The following is a 22,018-nucleotide window of genomic DNA, read 5'->3' as shown; positions in this document are numbered from 1 at the left end:
GCCCAAACAGCCAAAGCAATTCTAAGCATAAAGAACAAAACTGGAGGCATCACATTACCTGAGTTCAAACTATACTACAAGTCCACAGTAACCAAAACAGCATGGTACTGGTACGAATATAGACACATAGCCAATGGAACAGAATACAGATCCCAGAAATGAAGCCACACACCTACAACCATCTGATCTTTGACAAAGATCAAGCAATGGGGGAAAGGACTCTTAAGTCAATGAATGGTGCTGAAATAATTAGCCATATGCAGAAGATTGAAAACTGGATCCCCTCCTATACCATATACAGAAATCCATTCAAGATGGGTTAAAGACTTAAATGTAAGACCTAAAACTATAACAACACTGAAAGAAAACCTATGAAATACCATTCTAGACATAGATCTTTTCTGTTGAAGATGCCAAAAGCAATTGCAACAAAACAAAAAATTGATTAGTGACACTCAAACTAAAGTGCTTGTACACAGCAATAGAAACTATCAATAGAGTAAGCAGACAACCTACAGAATGGGAGAAAATATTTGCAAACTATGCATCCAGGAAGGGTCTAATATCCAGAATCTATAAGAAACTTAAATTTAAAAGAAAAAAGCAAGCAACCCCGTGAAAAACTGGACAAAGGGCATGAACACATGCTTTTCAAAAGAAGACATGCATGCAGCCAACCAACATACAAAGAAAAGCTGAACCTCACTGACCATTAGAGAAATGCAAACCTAAACCACAGTAAGATACCATTTCACATGAGTTAGAATGGCTATTATCAAAAAGTCAAACAATAATGTGCTGGCAAGGATGCAGAGAAAAAGGAATGCTTACACATTGTTGGTGGGAGACAGAAAATACAATAGTACTTTTCTTACAGGGTTCTGAGACTATAAAGTGAACTTAGGCATGTAAGAGAAATTCATGCAATAAAAGTACTAACAAAATAATTATTATGACAGATACTTATAATCATTGTGTTTTTACATACTCAAAAATTTTATACCTATAATTAGCCTACTCAAGGGAATCTAAGGGCAAGAGTAATGTTATTTGTTTTTGTTTCATTTTCCTTGTTTAAGGGATCATGGACATTGCAGTATATTTTGAAAGAACTGGTTATAAGAACTCTAGGAACAAATTGGACTTGGAAATATTAACTGCTATCTTCAGCAACAGGTCTGAGCTGTTCCCTCTGAGAACTTTAGCATGCATTGTGGGGAACACATGCAGTAGGGCTTAAAGTCCTTTTTTTTAATCAAGTTATAAGAAGACCCCCAGGGTGGGTGGTGTCTCTGGGTTAATCAATTTCTGTAAAGGGCTCCGACCACAATTGGCTTTGAGACCATGATGTTGGCAGGGTATGTTTATATCCCTCTGGCCAAAAAATATAGCTCTGACATGGTTCACCTTCTTCTGCAGGTGACCATTAATGGCAAGTAGCACATCATTGATGGTCAGTTTGGAAGCTCCTTCCAGACGTGGCCGCTTCTGGGGTTTATTTCTGGGAAGGATCAGCCTCAGGTGTCACTCATCTTCTGCTTGAGAGACACAGTGGATTCTGCTACCTGGATCATCTTAGATGTCAGTACCTTTCAAACTAAGAATTTCTTAATTCTGATCTCTGGGAAGACAAGAAATAACAACAAAAAACATCTACTCCTTTACTTTTGAATCCTGAACAATTGAAGATTTTGAGTCTGTGAGTACATACCTTAGACATCTCCAACATCTCCATTTATAAGCACATCATTTTGTTCCTTGCAGACCCCAGAAGGGATTCACTGCTCGGTGGGCTTCACTCTCAACAGTAGGAGATTCTACTATAAGGACAATATGGATCTGGTAGAATTTTAAATTCTGAAATAGGAAGAAGTTGAAGAATTACTGAAGAATATGTTTAATATTTCCTTAGAAAGAAAACTCATGCCCAAACATGGTGATTCATCTTTTACTATTTAGAGTAAGAAACAAAATAAATCCTTGTGTATTTATTAGCCAGCTCACTAATTATCAACTGATGTCCTATCATATATCCTATGTACCCTCACATTATTTGGAGGAAAATTCTACACAACAAATCATTTCACCAATAAAAATGCCAGCATATATCATTAAACATCATTTCAAAGAATGATAACTACACATTTTCAAACTTATGAAAATAAAAGCATCTTAAGGATGACCTGCAATTATCTCGGGAACCACAGTGATTTGTGCGAGAAAATATTTAATGTTGGTTTTTTGTTGACTTTATAGAAAATTTTTACTGGTAAATGAGTGAATAGAATATTATGGAAAACTTATTGTCTATAAAGCATATGAAAAGATTGTTGGGTAATATAATGTGAATTCAAGTTTTTCTTTAGCAGACTTAGGCTATTATGGGACTAGGTGTTTTTCCTCAATAAAGTCTTCCCTCTCATCCTTTCTCTTGTCTCCTGGTTATATTCTTTTACTTTCTTCCAAACTTTGCCATAAGAGAAAGAACATGGTTTTGTTGTATAAATTCGATTTGAAATCCTGTGGACACTGGCTGAATTATTTTTAAAACTGTAGCTCTGATTTCTCAAAGATAAAATGAGGATAATATTTATACAATTCAGTGCCAGACCTAGTGTAAACTTTCAAAAAAATATTTGCTACATGGATGAATGAATGTCAGTAATGTTTTAGTACTAGATCAGCATTTGATCAAAGTTCTCCTTCCATCTTGCTTTATTTCCCTATAGTTTGAAATTCTGGCTCCAGTTTCATCTTCCTGCTTCTTCCTTGATTAAATATTGATACAAAATCAGATGCCCTGGATCTAAGAGTGTGTCTTGTGTTTCAGAATCTGAATGTTTACTTATCTATAACTCAGATTTTCTGTTTGTAGATTCCAGTATCAGGGCTATAGTTTAAACTTCAGACTGATTCTTACATTACTCTGTCTTTCTTCAACTTGTGATCATTTTAGTAAGCTTAAGAGAAAAGCAGGGACCGGAATGAAGAAATATTCATTAAGAAAATAAGATACATTGGAGCATCAGTATTTTAGACAGCAATATAATAGTTGGGAAATACTGGCGAGTATGAATGACATGGTTTGACTGTGTCCCCACCCAAATCTCATTTTGAATTGTAGCTCCCAAAATCCCTACATGTTGTGGGAAGGACCCACTGAGAGGTAACTGAATCATATGTGCAGGTTTCTCCCATGCTGTTCTCATGATAGTGAATAAGTCTCACAAGATTTGATGGTTTTATAAAGGGCAGTTCCCCTGCACACACTCTTTTACCTACCACCATGTAAGATGTACCTTTCCTCCTCCTTCACCTTCTGCCATGACTGTGAGGCCTCTCCAGCCATATGGAACTGTGAGTCCATTAAACCTCTTTTTCTTTATAATTTACCCAGTCTCAGGTATGTCTTTATTAGCAGCATGAGAACAGACTAATACCGTGGATTTCCTAAGAAGAGGTGGGTATGAGACCTGGTTTCAGTGAGAAGAAATAATGAAAGAGATATATCAATATTTGAAAGCTTGCCATCTTCCTTACTGATGGGCCTTGTTCAGCTCTGTTGCTATCTTGCAGTAATGCCAGGTCACTTCTGGTACTCCTGAGCAGAAAGAACTTTCTCACATTCCAACCAAGATCAGGCCAATGGAGGAAATGTTGGCAAAAAACTCAAACCAGATCAACATGTGGCTCAAAGAGAATGATGCAGTTTTATACAATGAGTCAAGTAAGTTATGTTGCACAACAAATATCCTGTAACCCAAATACAATTTTTTTTTTTCTTGAATACATCTGTCACATAGGGTGAAAAGCAAAAATATGTTCAAAAAGACTTAAATATACAATTTAGCTTGCAGATAGAAGACTTCTGCCTTTACTATGCAATGTTAACCTTTTTCAAATGGAATCTAAATGAATGAAGGAAAAGAATCTCACCAATTGATTTGGCCAAAGATTTTGAGGTGGATGTTGATTCTTTGCAATTGTCCAAAACGTTGTCTCTCTTTCTGGTGGCCCTCTGAAGAGTAGGATATGCCACGTCTTGTCAGAACCCTGAGACAAGTAAGGTAGAAGATCTAGTTGGAAAGATTGAGGTGTTAGTTGTGTATTCTAGTTCCTCTACCTTCACAGTGAAGCTGAGTGCATATGTGTTAATCTCCCACTCTCTGTGCATTAAGCAAGGCAGATGATCTGGGACAAGCGTGTATACTGGTATTCAGGTGGTAGCCTCTGATCCTAGGGAGATACCCACTGGAAGTGACCCCACCTGTTTGTTTTCTGAGGCTGAGGGACTTTCAGGAATGCAAAGCCCCACTGACTCCGATAGCTAGGTCACTGGGAGAAAGTGTCTTTAATGGGAGCTATAGAATTTGTGGCACTTGGTGTGTGAGAAAACTTCTTCAAGCAAACATGAATAGGACTAGATTTATTACTGGGGTAAGCCGGAAGAAAGGCTCAGAAAGTACCATGCTGTGGCTCAGACTACAGGAGGATTACTGTTTGTCTACTCTATTAGCTCACTAATGCAAATTCATTAGAAGCCAGGCTGTCAAATAGTCGCTGAAAGAATGTACGGAAAACTCCTTCTAGAAAGAAAATGGGAGCTGTGCATTCCAGCCTCTTTTCTGAACAGCACTCTGGGGATGGAGCCCCTGGAAGTGCATAGACTCTCACTGAAAACCACCTATTCTGTAATCTACAGAGACTCACGTGTGCATTCTCCTGTTCCTAGAGTTGGAAGGTTTTTAGGTTGCAGTCAATCAAGTGGTAGCTATAAGAGTTTGAGAACTCAATGCATGGCTCAAACCCCATTTGGAAATGAACAGGGAACTGCATTTTAGAGCCCCTTCTCTACATTCCTCCACTGAATGAAGTCCCTGGAAGTGTGTGCAGGCTCATATAAAACTGCCCCTTTTTTCTGTGGCCTAGAGAGTGTTGTATATGCCTAGTCCTCTCTACTCCCAGAGCTAGGAGGTTTAGGATGCAGCCCCTTGTGTTAAAACTATAAAAGGTGGGGCACTCAATATGAGGACAAACTGATTCCAGGTGTGATTAATGGGCCTGGATTTATCAGTAGTGTGAGCCAGGGGAGAAAGCTCTGGAAAAGCCATTGTGTTTCTGAGGCTACCAGTGGGCTGTCTGCCCCCTTTCTCCCCAATGCACATTAGAAACCAGACCCTCAAGTAGCCACTGGAACAGTGTGCCATAAACCCATTCCATAAGTAACAGGTAGCTGCATTTTTAAGCCCCTTTTATGCATTGCTCCTGGGACATGAGGTCCCTAGAAATGCTTACAAACCTGTATAAAATCGCCACTTTTTCCTGTGATCTAGGGAGACTTACGTATGTCTACTTCCCTCTACTCCAAGACCTAAGAGGTTTAGGATGCCATATCAGATGGAAGTTGAAATAGTGGAATGTTCATCATGTGAACAAACCCTTTCCAGGAGGGATCAATAGACATACGTTTTCACTAAAAAAACAGACAGAGGCAGTTATCTAATGCGTAGAAACCAACACAGAAGGTCAAAGAAAATAAGGAAACAGGGATATATATTTTCATTTAAGAATAATATAAATCTCCCAAATCCAACCCAAGTGATGTGGAGATACATGATTCACTTCAAAGGGAATTCAGAATAAAGATAATAAAGATGCTCACTGAGGTCAGGAGAGCAATACAAGAATAAACTGAGAATTTCAATGAAGAGATAGAAAATTTTTAAGAAGTACCAAACAGAAATTATAGCACTGAAGAATACTATAAATGAAATGAAAAATCCAATAAAGTGGTTCAACAGCAGGCTAGATCAAGCAGAAGAAAGGATCAGTGAACTCAAAAGCAGGTCAGTTAAAGTCATCCAATCCGAGGAGCAAAAAATAGAAAAGAATGAAAAATACTGAAGGTAGCTTAAGAGATGTATGGAACAGCATCAGGCTGTACATCATATGTGTTATTGATGCACCAGAAAAGAGAAAGTGACATTAACCATATTCAAAGAGATAATGAAAGAAAACTTCCCAAGCCGGTAGAAGGAAATAGAAATACTAACTTAAGGAGTTCAAAGCACCAAACAAGGTGACTCTAAAGAGACATACATTGAGAAACATCATACTCAAATTGTCAAAAGTTAAAGACAGAGTTTTTAAAGCAGCTAGAGAAATGCAAATTGTTATGTAAAAGGAAATCCCAATGATAGTATCAGCAGATTTTTTCATCCAAAATCTTGTAGGCCAGAAAGGAGTAAGATGATATGTTCAAGACCTAGTAGGTGGAAGCCAACTAAGAATACTATACGCAGAAATCATGTCTTTCAAAAATGAAGGATTGAAAAAGCTTCGTCAGACAAGCAAAAGTTGAGAGTTTATCACCACTAGACTTGCATTGTAAAAATTTCAAATGTAGTTCTTCAAGATGGAGAAAAATGGTAATTAGTAATATGAAAATATAAATCTTACTGATAAAAGTAAGACTGTTTTAAAATCCAGTACACTCTAACACTGTAATGGCAACGAGTAAGTCAATCATGTCTTTAGTATAAAGGTTAAAGGTCAAAACGATTAAAAATGACGAAAGCTACAATAATTTCTTAAGGGATACAAATGCTGAAAAGATGTAAATTGTGACATCAAAAGCATAAAACATAGGAGGAAGAGGATTAAAACTGTAGAGCTTATATATGTGATTAAAATCACATTGTTATCAGTATTATTCACAATACCCAACATATGAAATCAGCCTAAATGTCCATCAACAGATGAATGGATAAAAAAGGATGCTGTATATATTCACAATGGAATATTATTTAGTCATAAAAAATAATGAAATCCAGTCCTTCCCAACAACAATGATGGAACCAGAGGGCATTATGTTCAGTGAAATAAGCCATGAACTTAAAGGTAAATATCACATATTAAGTAATCCCACGAAAATAGTGAACAGAATTATGGTTACCAGAGGCTGGAAAGGGTAGGGAATATGGGGGACGAAGAGAGGTTTGGTAATAGATATAAAAATACGGTTAGATACAATAAGTAAGTTCTGATATTCAACAGCACACATGGTAGGTTGATCATGGTTAACAATAATTATTATATATTTCAAGAGATTTGGAATGTTCCTAACACAATGAAATAATAAATGTTTAAGGTGGTTAATATCCTATTACCCTGACTTGATCATTAAACGTTGAATCAAAATGTCACATGTTCCCCATAAATATGTACAATTATTATGTATCAATAAATAAATGACAATTTTAAAAAGCAATTCTCCACCCACCCCCAAAATTAAGCTGCTAACACCTAAAATAGCCTGTTACATGTATAAGGTGTTTTCTGTAAGCCTCAGCATAACAACAAAACAAAGGTCTATAAAACATACACAAAATATCAAAAGAAAATATCTAACTCATATCATTACAGAAAGTCATCAAACCACAAGGGAAGAAGGCAAGTAAGGAAGAAACAAACAAAGGATCTACAAAACAACCAGAAAACAATGAACAAAATGGCACTAGTAAGTTCTTACCTAGCAGTAATTACTTGAATATAAATGAATTTAATCCTCCAATCAAGTCATAGAGTAGTTGAATGGATGAAAAAACAAGACCCAACTCTATGCTGCCTACAAGAGACACCCTCTTTTTCCTATAAGAACACACATGGACTGAAAGTGGACAGACAGAAAAAGATATTCCATGCAAAACGAATCCAGAAAAGAGCAAGAGGAATTTTATCAGATAAAATACACTTTACGTCAAAAATTGTAAAAAGAGACAAAAAAAGGTCATTACATAATAATAAAGGGGTCGATTTTGTAAGAGGACATATTAATTGTAAACCTGTATGCACCCAAGATCAGAGCACCTAAATGTATGAAGCAAATATTAATAGATCTGAAAGGACAGATAGACTGCAATACAGTAATAGTGGGCAACTTCAATACCCAATTTTCAGCAATGGAGAGATACCCAGATAGAAAACCATGAAGTAAACATCAGACTTTGTGTTAGGCTGTTCTTGCATTGTTATAAAGGAATACCTGAGACTGAGTGATTTACAAACAAAAGAGATTTAATGGGCTCACAGTTCTGCAGGCTACACAAGCATGGCACTGGGATCTGCTCAGCTTCTAGGGAGGCCTCAGAGAACTTTTATTCATGCTAGAAGATGAATTGGGAACAGACACATCACATGGCCACAAGAGGAGCAAGAGAGAGATTGGAGAAAGTGTGATACACTTTTAAACAACCAGATCTTGTGAGAACTCACTCACTATTGCAAGGACAGCACTAAGAGGATGGTGCTAGACCATTAATGAGCAATCCACTCCCACGATCCACTCATGTCCCATCAGGTCCCACCTCCAATGTTGGGGATTACAATTCAACATGAGATTTAGGGGGACAAACAACCAAATTGTATCAGACTTAATTTGATACTCTAGACCAAATGGACCTACTAGACATACACAGAACATCCCACCCAACACAGACTCTTCTCAAGTTAATACAGAACATTCTCCAGCATAGATCATATGTTAGGCCACAAAACAAGTTTTAACAAATTTGAGAAGCCCAAAATCATATCAATTATCTTTTCTGACTACACTGGTATGAAACTAGAAATCAGTAAGAGGAGGAGTCACTGAAAATGAACAATTATGTGGAAATTAAACAATATGCTCCTAAACAATGACTGGGTCAATGAAGAAATTAAAGGGGAAACTAAAAATATTTTGAGACAAAAGTAGCTCTAAAAGGGAAGTTTATAGCATTACATCTATACGAAAAAAGGAAGAAAACTGTCAAATGAAAAAGCTAATGTTACATCCCACAGAATTAAAAAAAGAACAACCTACGACTAAAGTTAGCAGAAGAAAAGAAATCACAAAGATCAGAGAATATACAAAGGAAATAGAAAGTAGAAAAACTACAGAAAATATCATCCAAAATAAGAGTTGAGTTTTTTTGAAAAGTAAAACAAACTGACAAAATTTTAGCTAGAAAAAAGAAAGGCTCAAAATCAGAAATGTAAGAAGTGATATTATAATTGATAGCACAGAAATCAAAGATCATAAGAGACAACTATGAAAGGCCGGGCATGGTGGCTCAAGCCTGTAATCCCAGCACTTTGGGAGGCCGAGGCGGGCGGATCACGAGGTCAGGAGATCGAGACCATCCTGGATAACACGGTGAAACCCCGTTTCTACTAAAAATACAAAAAAATTAGCCGGGCGTGTTTGCGGGCGCCTGTAGTCCCAGCTACTCGGGAGGCTGAGGCAGGAGAATGGCGTGAACCCGGGAGGCGGAGCTTGCAGTGAGCCGAGATCGCGCCACTGCACTCTAGCCTGGGGGACAGAGCAAGACTCCGTCTCAAAAAAAAAAAAAAAAAAAAAAGAGACAACTATGAAAAACCATTCGCCAACAAATTGGACAACCTATTATTTCATTATAACAGCAGGAAGGTGAGCTTCTTAATAGGAGCCTATTTTTCAGAAACTTAAGGAACAATGAGTTCAAATGCTGTTTTGGTGATCTGTAACACCATCCAGCTGCTTTCTCTGTAAATAATTATTAGTTTTTTTTTTTCTCTATGTGTTTTCCAGGATAACTGCAATAGTTACAATTTAATCATTAGTACTAAACTTTCACTCTATCAGGCCACTGATTTGGGGTAGTTGTTATGCCAAGCATTCTAATAGAATCTGAAAATGCTTTCAAATGAATAAACACTCTACAGAGCTTCATTAAAGGGGTGGAAGATATGAATCCTTGAATGGGCTAATAAGTGTGGGCTTCCTGTTCTCTTTTTTCTTGGCTAGTGATCTAACTCCTTTAGATTATCTCATTATTTTCCAGAGTTTAGTCACCTTCTCTGACAAGTAAGACACGAACTAAACCAATACTATGGTATTGTCTTATTCATCAGAGAAGATTATTGGCCAGTGTAGAGACAGAGGTTTTGAAATCTCTCTTAAGCATGAAAACTTGGGGAGATGATCAAATGCCTACAGACAATTTTTTTGTGGAATAATCAGTGTGAAAAACTTCTGGGGTCAAAATTATGTTGCCCAATGAGCACAGGCAGTCTTCAAGGGGGTTCAGTAAAGATATGCATGTCCACATATGACTCAAGAATGAATAGAGATCTGGGCAGATTATAAGCATGAAGGGAGTTTCCCTCCTTCTCATCGAAGTTTAAACTAGGTTCACAGTGGGCAGGGACTCTGCCTCATTTTTCATTTATCCAGCAGGCATGCAGTAAATATTTGTTAGACAAATGAATGAATCATTCCAGGCTCTGTTAGCACAGTGCCTGACAAAAGTAGTCTTCAAAACTTATTATTGAATGATGGCACGAGGTATAAAGATACGCTTTATTCTTGGAAGGGAACCTACATATAGCTATGCTACTGGGGTCAACTTTACCCCACTCCACACCCACATCAAGCAGGCTCCTGAATTGGTGGTAGCCGCCTAGCGTAAGGTAGAAATGGACATGAACAGCACTGGCCCTGGGAGAGACAGTCAACCTCCCTGTGCCATTCCCTGGCTCCTGCTGCTCCCACCCAGCTAGTCAGCCCTGCAGACCAAGAGAGAAGTGGGCATATGCCTTTCGTGATGGGGGGTGGGTGTCAGAGGAAGGGGGTGGAAATTAGTCTGGGGAACGCAACCAGAAATAACGATGGACTTGAAACGCACCAGTTACAAAGCAATGGCTTGACTGAATTCAACCTTTTAATGGAATAATCTAACAATGAATTATCTCATTGTTTCCCCAGTACATGCTCTCTTTGTTGCATTCATAGAATCATAAAAAAATATGAGGGGGAAAGGAATTATAGACACACTTGGCACCAACACCCTCATTTTCCAAATTAAGAAAGAGCCGTTTACACCCAAGCATCCTCAAGTCACACACTCACTACTGATGGGTAGGGACTTTGTCACTCTTCTTGCCCTTTCACCCAGTCTAGTCCATCCCCAAGAAAGGGATTCTGTATTAGTCTGATTTCACACTGCTATAAAGAAATACCCAAGACTGGGTAATTTATAAAGGAAAGAGGTTTAATTGACTCACAGTTCTGAGTGGCTGGGGAGGCCTCAGGAAACCTACAGTCATGGCAGAAGGCAAAGGAGAAGCAAGTACCTTTTTCACATGGTGGCAGGAAAGAGACAGAGCGAAGGAAGAATGCAAAACACTTATAAAACTATCAGATCTCACGAGAACTCACTCACTATCATAAGAACAGTGGGGGTGAACCACCCCATGATCCAATCACCTCCCACAGAGTCTCTCCTTCAGTATGTGGGGATTACGGGAATTACAATTCAAGTTGAGATGTGGGTGGGGACACAGAGCCAAACCATATTAGATTCTGTCTGTAAACAAGTTAAAGATTAAACAAACTGAACCGGTACTCCAGGCCACACCACCATGCAGGGTGTGGCTGGCCAGCCCTGAGGGATGGGAGAAGCAAAGACTAGGAAAGAACAGCCAGTGAGGGCTGTCCCTGTATTCTGTGGTCACCAGCCTCTAGCAGCCCAGCCCCAGGGTCGCAAACAAAGTCTGCTTCCTCCAGGAGTCTTGACCTCCTATGGGAGGAGCAGCTGCCAGGGTGCCTGCTAGATATGGTGAACCCAAAATTTCAAAGGGCAAAAAAAGAGGGTTTGGTCAAGGGGCAGACTCCAGCGTGGCAGGCTGGCAGGCTGAAGACTGTAGATTGCAGCATAAACAAATACTGAGGAAGTCAGGAAAAAGGTCACACTGAGCCATTAGCATTGTTCTGCTTCAGTCTCTGGCGCAGGAACTGGAAGCTTCCAGGAAACAGGGACATGGATGAAAACGAATGGACAGGAAGGGAGGGATGGACTTGGTTGCCATGAGGCGGGAGGCTATAGAGCTGGTGAGTCTGAGGAGCAGCAAAACAATTCCGACTGAATCTCACTCCCTTGCAATGAAAAGCCAATCCCTGCATTTGTTCAACACCCAGGAAACATATGCCAAGCTCCTCAGTTAGGCACTGTGAGAAATGAGACAGACACATTCTCCCTGACTTCTCCTTCAGGGAGGAAACGGATACGAAAACAACTAATGTTGACCTCAAAACATGTTTCTTTTACTGCTTGTTGTAACACACATTTAGTTTTTGTCTCCTGGCAAAGAGAAAATGGAATTAATTCTGACTGACACTTCTGAGAATGCATCACAGGGGGTGACATTTGAGCTCTTAGGATTTCTACAGGCCAAGATGTCTGAAAAGGGTAATCAATTCAAGCCCTAACCTACTTTTACATTTTTACTCCTGTCACTCTCCTGGAAGCCACCCCTGGTCTGAAGCCCCTCCATCCCTCTCTGTGGTCACCCCAGCTCATGCTCATTCTTGATCCTCATTTGTGTTTTTCATGCCCCAAGAAAGGCAACATAGGCCTAGAGAAACATAAACAAATTTGAATTCATTTTTAAATCTCTGTTAAAATGCTCCTTTTCTGTGAAACCTTTTTTCAGGTCACCCAGACACAAATAATGGCTTCTTCATTTGTGTTCCAATTATACCTAGCATGCCGGACCATTTTAGAGTCTGCCATGGTGTGTTATTTATTTGTTTGCCTCACTTAATCTCTGACTGGGTTGTGAATGCATTCAGTTAATCAGCACTTATTGGATAGTAACCATGTATCTAGCATCTGCTTGATAAAAGTATATAGAGATAATACAGTTTTGTTAAATGAACCTACAATATAATGTGTTGAGGCTATAGAATTCACTGCACTCAGACACACAGATAAGAAAAAATGGGGTTCAGGAAATAGCTACTTTGGTGTGGCTAATGCAAAGAATTACAGAATTATGCGGAGAGTTGTAACATAACAGTGAAGAACCAAAAGTCAAAAGGCATGGCAACAAAATTGACTTAACTATCAATTCCATGCATTGAGCTACTGCCATGGTTTTAGTTACATACTTACAGCAACTAGCTATACAAAACATAAGCATTCTGTTAAAACCATTTAAGCTAAGTTTTGAGACTTCTGTTGTGCCACAATGCTTTTTGCAGCCTTTTTAGTAATTTGTTCTAAGGTGGCTGATTAAAAAAATTGTATATATCTACCTGCATAAATCTCATAACTGGGGACATTATACCTAGGAGGCTTTGCAACCAGGTATCTTGATATCTTCTTGGTAATTTTCTTTTAATTCTGTGAGAAGTAGAAAATTCTTTATGGTTCGGATGGCTAAAAAGGGATCATACAATGAACCAGGAAGCAAAGTCCCTTATTTTGCCAGCTATTTAGGCATCTGTATGCCTTACTTTGATTTAGAGGATCTAACTTAATTTTTCTTTCACCAACCAAAAAACAGCATCAATAATTTTTATCCCTCAAATTTGGCCCTTACATTCGCACATTTCCACCTCTTCTGTGATAGTGGCTGGGCCTAGAGGGAAGGTGTTTATACAGTTTTAGCAGTGGAGCATTAGCAATGAAAATAGATTAAGCTCAGTGGATTCTAAATGGTTTTTAAACTTCAGAGATATCAGATAGAGAGGAGAAAGGTAATCTTCGTTGTCCTACCCAATTTTGTAAGCCATGTATAGAATTACCAATGTTTTAAACAAAAAGGACATAAGCACTGCCTAGCTCTGACAATGACAGGAAAAGGAAACTCATAGGTATCTGGACAATTTAAAGTATCTAGCATTAAGGCATAGAACAAAGTATATTAATTTAGATGAAGGAAAAATTACTAAATCAATAGTTATGATTTAACTGGCCCAGTGTCATATGAAAGCAGTTTATTTTGACTGTCATCTTCTCCCAGGTCTGAAGATGAAGCTTTGGTTAACTTGAATTTAGTGTCAGATACTAGGGTGGACATTTAAGATTCAATAGAAGTCAAGTGTCCCTTTTTAGATGAGATAGGTGTACCCAGGGGTCAAAGCCTCATAATTTAACAGCACAAAGATTAGTTAACGAGATTTGATAGGGATTTTTTTTTTTTTTTTTCTGGTAGCAGTAGAGTTCATTCAAATGTGCCTTAATATAGGTGCTGGGGCTTGCCCACGGTGCTTTTGATATATAAGGCCCAGACATTCTGCCAGTTTTTCTTGAGCAATGACACCAGGAAGTTGACAGCCAGGTGAATGTTTTACACAAACTCATTGTCTGTCATCTTCACATGGCCAACAGTCACAGCCAGAGATAACACCTTCTTCATGTGGAACTTGATTGTGGACTTCGCCTCATCCCCTTTGGCTACCATGTTTTCGCTGTGTGCGAGCAGAGAAAGGAACTTTCCTGCCTTATTTAGGCCTGGGCCGAGGATTCGTGGGATCTGCTTGATCAGAGACTCTGAAACCAAAAATGCATCATACTTCTTGGCCAGCTTTTTGACCAGTTTCTTATTCTCGTTGAGTTTTTTCAGCATCGCGATGTTCACGTCGGGGATACTCACGGCCTTTGCCTCGTCACGGTGCTGCTGGTCCCTCAAGGAACAGAGGGAGAACTTGGAGAGTGGAGTGGACTTAAGACTGAGAAGCATTTGTCCTTCTGGGGATCATAGTTCTTCAAGCTGATCTGCAACTCCACCTTCTCCAAAAACTTCCGGTGCTTGTGCTGGTTCCCTGGCAGGACTCTTTGCACTGCCTCGTACCAAGTGTCGCCAGAGACCCTGCTGTTCGTGGCTTCTCGCACAACACTAACCAGAAAAGAGCAAGACCTCTTTTTAAAGGAGGGAATCTCCCAAATGATATCTAATCATCCAGCTGAAGGTGGTGATATTGGAGTTTATGACTCACCTGGAAGCTGTAGAAAGATTCTATAATCTCAGGGTGATTCATTTTTCTAATTTTTTTGGAGGGCATTACAATCTTTGTCTCTTTTGAGAGTCAAAAGGCTTTTATTTACAGCTTTATTATTATTTACATGCCACCAAAATTCATCTGAGTTTAATTAATTTGCATTCATGTTGATTGCCTATAGATTTGGATTTAATTCTTTCATCATAGTTTGTATCTTCCATTCACCTCACTTAGTTCCTAGGTTTTATTCTTTCTTTCTCTCTGCCCTCCAGCTGGATTGAGATCTTTCCACCTCATTCCATGTTTTTCCCTTTTAGTTTATACCGTTTCTATCTTTTGGTGGTTATCTTGGAAAATGCATATTTAAATTCTAATTTTTACTCCTTACAAATAAAAAACCTGAGAATAATTCATTTCCAGCCACTTCTATAACTTACATATCATATTGTCCAATATTCTAGATATACCTTGATTTTTAAGCCTACACATTACAAAACACTGTTTTATACCAGCAATGACCAATAACCTTCTTTGATATATAAATGTTCTGTATCTGTGCTATCCAATACGTTAATCACTAGGGCTACTGAGCACTTAAAATGTGGCTAATACAACCCAGGAACTGCGTACTTAATTAATTCAATTTATTAAGTGATTATTTATTTATTTTGAGATGGAGTTTTGCTCTCTTGCAGTGGTGTGATCTTAGCTCACTGCAGCCTCTGCCTCTCAGGTTTGTGATTCTCCTGCCTCAGCCACCCCAAGTAGCTGAGATTACAGGCCGCTGCCACCACACCCAGCTGATTTTTGTATTTTTAGTGGAGACGGGTTTCACCGTGTTGGCCAGGCTGGTATCAAACTCCCAACTTCAAGTTGATCTGCTTGCCTTGGCCTCCCAAAGTGTTGGGATTACAGGCATGGGCCACCGTGCCTGGGCAATTTTATTTAATTTAAATAGCCACCGATGGCTGCTGGCTACCAAAATGAAGACCAGTTTCATGCAATGGGCATGTTTAGATTCAAAACATCCCCCTTGTCTGTGCTCACCATTTCTTTGTAAAATCATCTTCCTTCTTAAGTTTCATTTTCTTAAGAGATAGAATGACATGAAGGGATTTTTCAGCAAGCAAAAATAATTAACAACTGACACTCAAAGTGAAAAATACTTACAGGGGTGTTGAATTCTAGACTTCTAGTTTCCTCAGCAATTTTCGTTTTTCCAGCTTTCATTGTTGCTGTTGAGAAATCAGCTGTCAATCTGTCTTCCTTCTCAGGGCACCTGTTTTTCTTCTCTGGCTAAGGATTGTAAGATTATTGGATCCTGTTTTTATGTTCTACCGTGATGTGTAGATACCCCAGGGTGTGTGTTTAAAACTTACTTGGAAGTTGTTGGAAGCTGTGTCATTTTCATTCCTCCAGCAAACAGATTCAGAGACTAAGAGACTAGTGTAAAAGGGCTATCAAGGGCTAACACCTGCGAAAGACAAGGGCCAGAAGCAGAATGGTACTGGGAGAGCCTCATACCATGATGCAGAGTGGACAGTCTCAAATAACTCACGGGGAACCGTGGATCAGACTGCCTATTAAAGGAGTGCTTAGTCACTGGGTGGAGGCCACCCACACAGTGCATGTCCTTAGCTCAATGGCTGAAGCAGATGCAGAAGGCAATGGTCTGGACTGTCAACAATCTACACTCCTTGCAGCTGAATGGCCAGTTATTTCTCAAAAAAGATCAAGAGGTGCACCTCCATGGCTGCCACAGGTTTCCCAAATCTCAAGACTGTTGTTCTCTTTCACCAAGCCGGGAAAATCTCAGCCCAGTCATCTCTTCATTTCCCACCAACCCAGTCATTCGTTAAAAAAATAAATTCTATCAAGCATTTTCAGTTCAGCCACACCAGAGAGGCTTCTGAGAACATCTAGCATGCTACATTGCCAATTAGAAGTCTGTTTTAAATCGTGTACCCTGGGAAAATTACCCATTTTATTAAATATTTAAGGAGTGAGGGGCCTCATGTCTGAATAGCTGCTCAATAAGTGTGATTTCCTCACTCCAAGACACTTAGAAAACACTAGCCACACTGGATCACTTCTGCAACAAAGCACTCACCTGTGACAGAAGCCATCTGACATCTGCTGTCTGTCCTCACCGCTACCCCTCTCATTAGGTAACACCAAACTTCCCTCTACCCCCACTCAGCTCCACCCTCTGTCAGGAAACTTTTCCTTCCTGACTCCAGGAGGGTAGTGAGGCATGTCAGTCGCTGCCCCACAATTGGAGCCAGCAACTGGTTCAGAGGTGGCCATGTGGCCCAACTTACATCCATGATCTGGAAAGGTACAGACAGCTCCCTTCCACCCTTTGAATTTTGAGTTGCGGAATGCTGCCCCGGGCTACTAAGGAAGAGAAAAGAATGAGACTCAGATAGGCAGAACCAAGAGTAGAGAAGGCCATGGTGTTTTGTCCCAGACACACGGTGCCTGGACGGGCTCCAGCTTCTCCAGAGTGCCAGGTGCCCATGCACCCCACCCCGGGGTTATCCTCCCTTCCAGTGTTTTGGACTAAGGCGGATAATTGGCAAAGGACATTCTCTTCCTGTCCTGTGGCCCCTGTGAACACGGGCAGGGGAAGAAGGGGCAGTGACTGTCTCACCCCAAACTACTCCCACCCACCCCTACCAACGTTCCTCTTCTCTGACTATGCAAACCTCTGGGAAGCTCTCAGGCCTCGCAGAGAAGACTGGAGGGCCGGATCTGGTTCACTCTTTCCCTAGGGTCTGAAAGATCTGCGCCCTGTGTTCAAGGACGACGCTGAAACATTCTTTTCTGTGTGCCTGATCTGAGGCCTCACAGCTCAGGTGAGCAAGACTGTGTCCCTTTCACATGGAGAAGCCGAGTTCCACGGAGGCTGCGTAAGGAGCCGGCATCACACAAAGACTCCGAGGGGCTCCTGGAGACTCGCAGGACAGAGAAGGCAGCCCCAGGTGGGAAAGGCCCAGGCCAGGGACACGCTGGGCCTGTGGTGGAGAAGGGGGAGCCCTCGGGCGCCCCCACGAGGCCGGTGCGCTCCAGGTCCTGGACGGGATTGGACACTCCTTTCCGGCCCAGTGCAGGGACCGCGGGGCGCTGGCCGCCTTCTTTCTGCGCAGGTTCTGGCGCCGCCAGTCCTTCTCCACCTCGTCCGCCCCGCGCTCCTCCCGCTGGCGCTGCCGCTGCTGCCGCTGCTCCCGCGCTGCTCCCTGCGCCTCAGGCTCCTAGGGCACGCGCTGGGCCTTGCGGATTGTCGCGCCCTCCGCCTGGTTCGGCAGGTCTGTCCGCTGCCGCTTCACATTGGCCTCCAGCTCTCGCGCCTTCCGCTGGTCCCGGCCCCAGAGTTCAGCAGCGCCCGGACTTACTTCCTCTCGGCTGCGCGAGGCTTCCCTTCAGCTCCTGCCTCTTCCTCCTCTTTGCGCCTTGCTGGCCGGCTCGGGCTCCTTCACCTCCACTGTGTGGACGACCAGCCTCGACGGCTCCTGCAGCTCCTTGCAGGCCACCTCGGGGTGGGCTTGGTCGGCCGTGGCCTTTGCTGCCTTCCCTTTTTTGCCGCAGCTCTTTGGCTTCTTCTTCTGGTCCCGCTCCTCTCGTCGCCTTTTCTCCAAAGCGCCTGGCCTCAGCTCCTTAGCGTTGTCCTAGCCCCGGGACTCCTGTATTTTCTCCTGCAGTCGCAGTGGTTTTAATGTATGGGGGAAAGAGAACCATTCTATAGTCCTTTGACGAGGTCGCTATCTTCTAGTGAGCGTGTGCTCTGGGATGTGACCTTCGAAAGTGCTTCTCAGCATCTATTCCACCCTCCCCTCCACTTAGGTCAGACAGGAATGCTAGAGGGGTTGGAGTTGAATGTTTCTCTTACCTCACTTCAGTTAGGACCTTGTAATTTCCCTTAAGGGAAGGAGGACCAGAATGCTCTGGACTTACATCACGATGGTTATCTTTCTCCGCCTTCTACCAGGAGCACGAAGAGACTATTCTCCAGTATTCAGAGTGACAACTTGGCGGGCATCCTGGAGGTAAAACACAAAAGTGTGAAGACCCCCTGAGACTGAGCACCCAAGAGTTTTAAACTCTCAACCTTGTCTACACTGAGTCTCAACAATTCATGAATTATTACATGTTTCTATGTTGCTAAAAAATACTGGCTTCATCTGTGGTCTTCTAAACCTGGGCTTTAGTTCCTAGAATTGAGAATAAATTGTGATTATCTGTCTTTAGCTGTCTCTCTTTTCAGGACAGCACTTTGCTCTGTGACTTCAATTCTGTCATGGATCTCAGATGATTTATTTTCAGTTTGTTTAGTTTTTTCATTGATGAGAAGATGGGAGGGATAATCCCAAACTTTACTTGTTAAAGTGAAAACCGGAAGTTATGCTAAATGTTAAAATAGATAATAAGCAAAAAAAAAAAAAAAAAATTGGCGTGGATATACAGCCCTTCTTCAGAGAAGATCAGGAAAGGAAGAACATTTATTTCTTTCTTTGCAAAAATACAAGTTTTGTTGTTGTTAGCAAGGAAACAGAGTCAATTATCAAACTTTAGAATCTTGACATAAAAGTGAGTTAGCACATGTGAGAATCTTTAAACTAGACATAACTATAATGCTTTCCTTTAAAGACACAAAGAACATGCTTTCTACGTGTATAAGTCACAGTAAAGAAGGAGCTTTTCTTTATGGTATCACTATTGTTGCCCAGCCCATCTCTGTATCTCTTACTTGTATGGTGAGGAAGTACTCAGTGACAGGTCAGGTATTCCCCAATTCTGCTCTTCTTCCATATGCAAAACTTTGATGAAGTCAAATTTTGGCTTGAAAGTCTTGATGACCACTCTGTGGGAGGCTGTAGGGTATTGTCAAGCTCTCTGACACCTCAAACTCCCAGCATCAGGTGTTTCTTCCCTTGGACACCAGGATCCTTGACTCTGGTCTTACTCTCCCTTAGTCACAGGTCTCCTCATCTCATAGTTTCCCATGATGGTTCTTGCTGGACATCCTCAAGGATCTCTGTCAAACTGACAATAATTAGAGGCAATCTCAGAATTATACATGTGCCAATCTGGATTGTAACATTTTAATTCCAAGTGTCAAGTTTCCAATAATCAAGGAGAAAAATGACCATAATCCATTGACAATTCCTCTCCCATACTTGGTCAAAAATGGTCCAGATCACAGTCTTACATGCTGGAATTATTTCCTCTGCTTCTCTCTCATCCCACCTTGGCCAAAGATTTTCTAGCAAGGTCTGAATTTTAATCCATCTCTCTTCGCCTGTGTGTCCTGACTAATTTGGCAGAAGGAGTTCTTTCTTAAAACCTTGCCATTTAATTCACAAATGGAAATGTGAAGGGTCAATAGGTATGTGAAGAACCTATTCAACCCGTATTCACTGGGAATCAGAGAAGTGAAAATGAAAAGAACACTGAGCTATCATCTTAGATACATAAAACTGTCAAACATTTGAAGGTGGCTAACACCAAGTGTCAATCAGGATATGAGGAAAGTAGGAATTCTTCTACACAAAAGGACAGAAATCTGGCAGTGCCAAAAGAAAAATAGAGTACGTCTATGATCTTCCCCTCCTCAGATCCCATTCCTAATACATATATCCCAGTGATGCTCTGCTAATCTATAGTGGATATCTAGAAAGGCATTCATCACATCAGTGTTTATAATAACCAGGAGTAGGAGGCAATCAAATGTCCTTCCAAGTGGAACCGGTAAGTTAAGGAGACTTACGTTGGGTTTCTCTAAAACCAGGCCCCAAGACAAAGATTTGTATTCCAGTGACTTATTTTGATTTAGGAGATGATATAAGGAATCACCAGTGCGGGAGTATAACAGTGAACCCAGAACACCTTGAGAATCAATAAAAAGGTGCATTGTTGGCAGGCTGGCTGCGAAGAAAGGGAGCATAATCCCAGTAGACAACACCAGGAGGCAGTTTTGTACATGCCTAAGAGTAATCCCACCTTAGCATGAGGAACACAAGGATGTTTAGTCTCCAATTCCCATCATCTGGGCTGAGTGGTGGTCCCAGATGCATTAATTTGTAGTCCATCTTCCCAAGCACAGGCCAAAAGAAAGCCTTCCCACAGAGAGACCCAAGTTCATGTGGCAGGATGCCAGAGGTATGTACTGGAATAGTAGGTGCTGAAGGCAACAATTACATCATGAAACTGCAGATCTCACTCATATGTGGAATCTAAAAATAATTGATCTCATAGAAGTTAAGAGTAGAATAGTTAGACTAGTAGAAAGTTAAGAGTTGTTACTGGAGAGAAAAAGAGGGTATGGAAGCTAGAAAAAAAGCTAGAAGGAGGGATTTTGAATGTTCTCATGACAAAGCAATGATAAATGTTTGAGGTGACAGACATGGTAATTACCATGATTTGATCTTTACACAATGTCTGCATGTATCAGAACATCACACTCTACCAAATAAATATATACAATTGTTATGTGTCAAAAAAAATTACATACAATGTTTATATTTTATGTGATTAATGTAAATAAAAATTTACGCAAATCTTTTCATTAAAAATGGTGTGGATAATATTATCTGATGATACCCATGCCACAGGCTAGGAGAAATAAAAATTTACATTAATAGTAATGTAAATTAAAAAACAAGCAGAAACAAAGCCATATGATACATGTGACACTTATACCACATGCATAGAGTTCTTTCAGACATATTGTGTGGTACTTTTGGGTAGAGAAGTGAATGAGAGTGAGGATGAGAGATGAAAAGAGGCAGAAGAAAAAGAAAGGCCTTATAGGAATTGATGAAAGTGTGCCATAAACTGAGAGTGTCACTAAAACCTTTCATCTTCCTCTTCTGCCTCTTCTAAGTTATTGGTTCTGCTTTTCCTTGACCTGTTTCAAGCTCTCACCTTCCATATCACACATGGGAAGTCTGGCATCAGACTTCCAGAGAGCAAGAACTAGGTGAAATACAAGGTCACAGCTCTCCTAGCCTGTGGCATGGGTATCATCAGATAATATAATTATCCACACTATTTTTAATGAAAAGATTTGTAGAAGAGATTCACAGAGGCAACCTGAGGCTCTGCAACTACATTTCCCAGAGACCCCTGAGGTGATCCTAACTAGACTCTGGGGTCAAGGTGACACGCAATTCCAGTGAGATCACTTCCCTTGCAGACTTTGGAAGGGAAAGC

General features: G+C 40.7%; 1 pseudogene; it reads right to left on the bottom strand.

The window, feature by feature from the left end:
* Positions 1-14,028: 14,028 nt before the first annotated feature.
* Positions 14,029-16,939, bottom strand: LOC129489246 (large ribosomal subunit protein uL1-like; annotated as a pseudogene).
* Positions 16,940-22,018: the final 5,079 nt, after the last annotated feature.

Source organism: Symphalangus syndactylus, chromosome 1 (genome assembly GCF_028878055.3).
Source record: "Symphalangus syndactylus isolate Jambi chromosome 1, NHGRI_mSymSyn1-v2.1_pri, whole genome shotgun sequence".
Taxonomy (NCBI): domain Eukaryota; kingdom Metazoa; phylum Chordata; class Mammalia; order Primates; family Hylobatidae; genus Symphalangus; species Symphalangus syndactylus.
This window is presented reverse-complemented; position numbering and strand designations above follow the sequence as displayed.